The sequence below is a fragment of the Cebus imitator genome, unplaced genomic scaffold (genome assembly GCF_001604975.1).
Source record: "Cebus imitator isolate Cc_AM_T3 unplaced genomic scaffold, Cebus_imitator-1.0 Scaffold254, whole genome shotgun sequence".
Lineage (NCBI taxonomy): Eukaryota > Metazoa > Chordata > Mammalia > Primates > Cebidae > Cebus > Cebus imitator.
The window spans coordinates 3,122,153-3,127,723 of NW_016107569.1; the positions used below are offsets into that span (position 1 = coordinate 3,122,153).

Below are 5,571 nucleotides of genomic sequence, written 5' to 3' on the forward strand. Positions count from 1 at the left end.
CGGAGTTTTGTTGCCCAGGCTGAAGTGCAATGGCACCATCTCGGCTCACTGCAACCTCTGCCTCCCAGGTTCAAGTGATTCTCCTGCCTCAGCCTCCCAAGTAGCTGGGATTACAGGCATGCGCTACCATGCCAAGCTAATTTTGTATTTTTAGCTGAGGCTGTTTTTCTCCATGTTGGTCAGTCTGGTCTCGAACTCCTGATCTCAGGTGATCAGCCTGCCTCTGCCTCCCAAAGTGCTGGGATTATAGGCTTGAGCCACCACGCCCGGCACTTCTCTTTTCTTTTCTTTCCCTCTCTCTCTTTCTCCTCCCTTCCTACCTTTCTCCCTTTCTTTCTTTCTCTCTTTCTTTCCTATAGAGTCTTGCTTTGTCACCCAGTCTGGACTCAGTCTCCCAAGTACCTGGGACTACGGACAAGTGCTACTACTCCTGGCTATTTTCTTTTCTTTTTTGTGTTTTTGAGACAGAGTCTCGCTCTGCTGCCCAGGCTGGAGTGCAGTGGCACGATCTTGGCTCACTGCAACCTCCGCCTCACAAGGTCAAGCCATTCTCCTGCCTCTGCTTCCCGAGTAGCTGGAATTACAGGCACGCACCGCCATGCCTGGCTAATTTTTTTGTATTTTAGTAGAGATGGGATTTCACTGTGTTGACCAGGCTGGTCTCAAACTCCTGAGCTCAAGCAATCCGCCTGCCTTAGCTTCCCAAGGTGCTGGGATTATAGGTATGAGCCATTGCATCCGGCGTCTGTGTGTGTGTGTGTGTGTGTGTGTGTGTGTGGAGAGAGAGAGAGAGAGAGACAGAGAGAGAGAGAGAGAGAACGACGGAGTTCACTCTTGTTGCCCAGGCTGGAGTGTAATGGCGCAATCTCGGCTCACTGCAATCTCTGCCTCCCTGGTTCAGGGGATTCTCCTCCTCAGCCTCCCAAGTAGCTGGGATTACAGGCTGGTGCCACCATGCCTGGCTAATTTTTGTATTTTTGTTTTTATTTTATTTATTTATTTTACTGAGATGGAGTCTCACTCTATCGCCCAGGCTGGAGTACAATGGCACAATCTTGGCTCACTACAACCTCCACCTACCGGGTTCAAGCAATTATCCTTGTCTTAGCCTCCCTAGTGGCTGGGATTACAGGCATGATTCCTGGCTAATTTTTGTATTTTCAGTAGAGATGGGGTTTGACTATGTTAGTCAGGCTGGTCTCAAACTCCTGACTTTGTGATCTGCCCGCCTCAGCCTCCCAAAGTGCTGGGATTACAGGCGTGAGCCACCGTGCCCAGTCTTTTGTATTTTTATTTTTATTTATTTATTTATTTATTTATTTATTTATTTATTTTGAGACGGAGTTTTGCTCTTGTTACCCAGGCTGGAGTGCAATGGCGCGATCTCGGCTCACCGCAACCTCCGCCTCCTGGGTTCAGGCAACTCTCCTGCCTCAGCCTCCTGAGTAGCTGGGATTACAGGCACGNTGTTGACCAGGATGGTCTCGATCTCTTGACCTCGTGATCCACCCGCCTCGGCCTCCCAAAGTGCTGGGATTACAGGCTTGAGCCACCGCGCCCGGCTTGTATTTTTAATAGAGACGTGGTTTGACCATGATTACCAGGCTGGTCTTGAACTCCTGACCTCCTGATCTGCCCACCTCAGCCTCCCAAAGTGCTGAGATAACAGGCATGAGCCACCACACCCAGCTCAAGCAATGTATTAATATGAGAGTTCCCATCTATCCACATCCTCATTAGAATTTGTTATTGTCTCTCTGATTATATCTATCCTAAGGAGCATAAAATTATACCTCTACTTCCTGGGCTCAAACAATCCTCCAGCCGCAGCCTCCCAAGTAGCTGGGACTAGAAGTGCACACCACCACACCCAGCTAATTTTTGCATTTTTTGTAGAGACAGGATCTCCCTATGTTGCCTAGGCTGATCTCCAACTTCTAGGCTCAAGCCTTGGCCTTGGCCTCCCCAATTGCTGAGATTATAGGTTGTGAGTCAGTTTGCTAAGTCTAAAAGCTTTTTAAAGGATTCAGGATTGTAGGAACATAGTTGTACTTGGTCAGAGACTGAAAGGCACTATGCAACAACAACAAAAAAATCCGCAAAATTAGTTATTGGAATGGAGGTGAGGTACCTGTCAAGAAAGGGTTCCTCAAGAAAGCAGCGCTAGGCAGGGTGTGGTGGCTCATGCCTGTAATACTGGCACTTTGGGGGGCCAAGGCAGGTGGATCACCTGAGGTCAAGTGCTTGAGATCAGCCTGACCAACATGGCAAAACCCTAACTCTACTAAAAATACAAAAATTAGCCAGGCATGGTGGTGTTCCTATAATTCCAAGCCAGAGGTTGAGGCAGGAGAATCACTTGAACCTGGAAGGGGGAGGCTGCAGTGAGCTGAGATCACACCACTGTACTCCAGCTTGGGCAACAGAGCGAGACTCCGTCTCCAAAAAATAATTAATAATAAAATAAAGAAGGAAAGCAGAGCCGGGTGCGGTGGCTCAAGCCTGTAATCCCAGTACTTTGGGAGGCCGAGGCGGGTGGATCACGAGGTCAAGAGATCGAGACCACCCTGGTCAACATGGTGAAACCCCGTCTCTACTAAAACTACAAAAAATCAGCTGGGCATGGTGGCGCGTGCCTGTAATCCCAGCTCTTTGGGAGGCTGAGGCGGGTGGATCACCTGAGATCAGGAGTTCGAGACCACCCTGGTCAACATGGTGAAACCCCGTCTCTACTAAAACTACAAAAAATTAGCTGGGCATGGTGGCACGTGCCTGTAATCCCAGCTACTCAGGAGGCTGAGGCAGGAGAATTGCCTGAACCCAGGAGACGGAGGTTGCGGTGAGCCGAGATCGCGCCGAGCCGAGATCGCGCCATTGCACTCCAGCCTGGATAACAACAGCGAAACTCCGTCCCAAAAAAAAAAAAAAAAAAAAAAAAAAAAAAAGAAGGAAAGCAGCGTCTAAACTGAGACTAGAGGTGGAGAAGAAGGAGCATGCTGGGAAGAGAAAGGCGCAAGAAGAGTGTTCAGTCTCGAAGAAATTATTTGAATTATTTGAGCCTATGGGAGAGAGGGAGATCATTAAAAAACCAAAACTGCTTTTTTAAACTGTCAGGTTGGCGAATGAAAGGGGAGGTAAGGGGAGCGAGAAAAGAGGTTGGAGAGGGAGAGGGGGCCTTGGGGGTGAGGATGGCCATAAAAGTCTTTGTCGTCTATGTTAGGTGTTATAAGCAAGAGGGTGCCCGAATTATATTTATGTTTTGGAAAAATCACTCTGGGACTGTGGGAATGTGGAGGGAATGAGGGGTGGGAGGAGGGCGTTGTTAGAGGGCTGTTGCAGAAATCCAGAGAAGAGCCGCGGTGGCTCACACCTGTAATCCTAGCACTTTGGGAGGCCAAGGCGGGTGGATCATCTGAGGTCCGGAGTTCTAGACCAGCCTGGCCAACATGGCAAAACCTGTTTCTACTAAAAATACAAAAATTAGCCGGGCACGACGGCAGTCGCCTAATCCCATCCACTCAAGAGGCTGAAGCAGGAAACTTACTTGAACCCGGGAGATGGAGTTTGTAGTGAGCCGGCTATGGCCATTGCACTCCGGCCTGGGCAACTAGAGCAAAACTCCATCTCTCAAAAAAAAAAAAAAAGAGAGAGAGAGAGAGAAATACAGACACTGAAATGATGGTTAACACACGCTGGCACTACTGAGGGAGGAGAGAGGGGCTGGTTTTTGTTTGTGTTTGAAACGGAGTCTCACTGTCACACAGGCTGAAGTGCAGTGTTGCGATCTGGGCTCACTGCCACCTCCGCCTCCTGGGTTCAAGCGATTTTCCTGCTTCAGTCTTCTGAGTAGCTGCGACTACAGGCGCGCACCAGCTCGGCTAGTACTTGTATTTTTAGTAGAGTCGGGGTTTCACCATGTTAGCCAGGCTGGTCTCGAATTCCTGTCTTCAGGTAATCCGCCCGCCTCGGCCTCCCAAAGTGCCGGGATTACAGGCGTGAGCCACGGGGCCCGGGAGACTGACCGAGGGGCCTGGGGAAATGCAAGGGCCGAGGTCGCCTCCCAACTTCCCATCTGGAAGCTCGGTTGCCTGGTGGCGCATGCCCTAGATGGAGGTGTAGGAGCACGTTTTGGGGGATGGTGATGACTGCGGCTGGACGCGCGAGTGTGAGCCACCTGTGGAGAACAGTAGGGCGCTTGGATGGAGGGGGCTGGCGCCCAGTCAGTCCTGCCCTTCAGCAGTGCTGGGCTCAGGTGAACCGCAGCGCCAGGGCGGGCACCAAACCTGGGGTTCCACGAATGGGCCCCTCGGAGACTAGGGAGGGCCCTGGAGGACACGTCCTCTCGGCCGGCCTGAGGGCGCACCCCGTTGCCTCCTCCACCCTCGGACTGCGCTGGGCACGGGAGAGGAGCCTCCCACCGGGCCCCGGAACCTTCTGCCGCCGCCGCCCGCGTTAGCCGCGGGACGGCTCGGGGGAACCCGTTCGCAGTTGCTAAGGGGCGTCCCCGGAAGTGACGCACCCCGGGTTTGTTGACAGCGGAGGCGGCGGCGGCTGCAGGCTCCGAGCCGTAGGAGCCGGATCGGGGGAGGGGCCGGGCCCGGGAGCCTCAGCCCCGCCGGCAGCCCTAAGGGCAAGGTAACCGCCACGGGGTCTCCGTCGCGACCCCCTCCCGTCCGGAGCTCCCGTCCGCGGGATCCCAAGCTCCGCCCCGCCGACCCCTGTCTCCCCCGGACCCCGGCCCTAGCCTGACGAGGTCCCCAACCTCCTGAGGCGCTCTGGTCCCGGCTTCTCCCGGGCTCCATTCTCCGCTCCTCCTCGCCTGCGAAGCATCACGTTCGCTTCCCAACGCTGAGGGCAGCCCCATACCAGGGTAGGTCCTGGACCCCGGGCCAAGGGATGTACCTGCGTCCTCCTCCTTCGCCTCCTGCCCACGGGGCCTAAGCATCGCCGCTGCAACCACTCTCTGAGGTCCATCTCGGCCAGTGGTGGGAGGGCTTCCTTCTCTATCCCTGCCGCCGGGTCTGAGAATCGTGTCTTTAAAACTGGGCTCCCTTCCTCCAGAAAGAAAATGACGCTCTGTCGTTTGCCCCTACAAGATGGGGGATCGGTGTAGGGCTGAAAGGGCCAGCCTCTGCCCCTCCTACCTGTTGGATGAGCTTAAGTTACCCCAGAGCAGTGCTTAAAAGCTCAGGGACGACTTGGATTCTGGATCAGCTCCCAAAAGGGATGACAAAATACAGGGAAATCCAACAGGGTGAGGTTGCAACCTGAGGGCCAAGGGAGCCCGACAGGTGAGTTAAAAGTGAAACCGACTGTCCTGGCCACTATAGCTCTGTGGGTAGAACTTGTCTTGGCTGCTCTTTGACTGAGGGACCCCAAGATTTCCAGTCTTTGCCTGTGTTTGTCAGTCCATTCGTTTTGTTTTGTTTTTATTTTCTTTATTTTTTTAAAAAATAGAGATGGAGCCGGGCGCGGTGGCTCAAGCCTGTAATCCCAGCACTTTGGGAGGCCGAGGCGGGTGGATCACAAGGTCAAGAGATCGAGACCATCCTGGTCAACATGGTGAAACCC

General features: G+C 53.3%; 1 protein-coding gene across 5 annotated transcripts in view; it reads left to right on the forward strand.

Annotated features, from left to right (window-relative positions):
• Positions 1–4,511: 4,511 nt before the first annotated feature.
• ZER1 (zyg-11 related cell cycle regulator) overlaps positions 4,512–5,571 on the forward strand; it is a 42,547-nt gene continuing 41,487 nt past the window's right edge. For 2 of the 5 annotated variants that reach the window (XM_017499161.1, XM_037728073.1), the window contains exon 1: positions 4,512–4,635. The gene's annotated coding sequence lies outside the window, so the exon portion shown is untranslated. The other 3 variants (XM_017499160.2, XM_017499162.2, XM_037728072.1) reach the window with 2 other exon arrangements.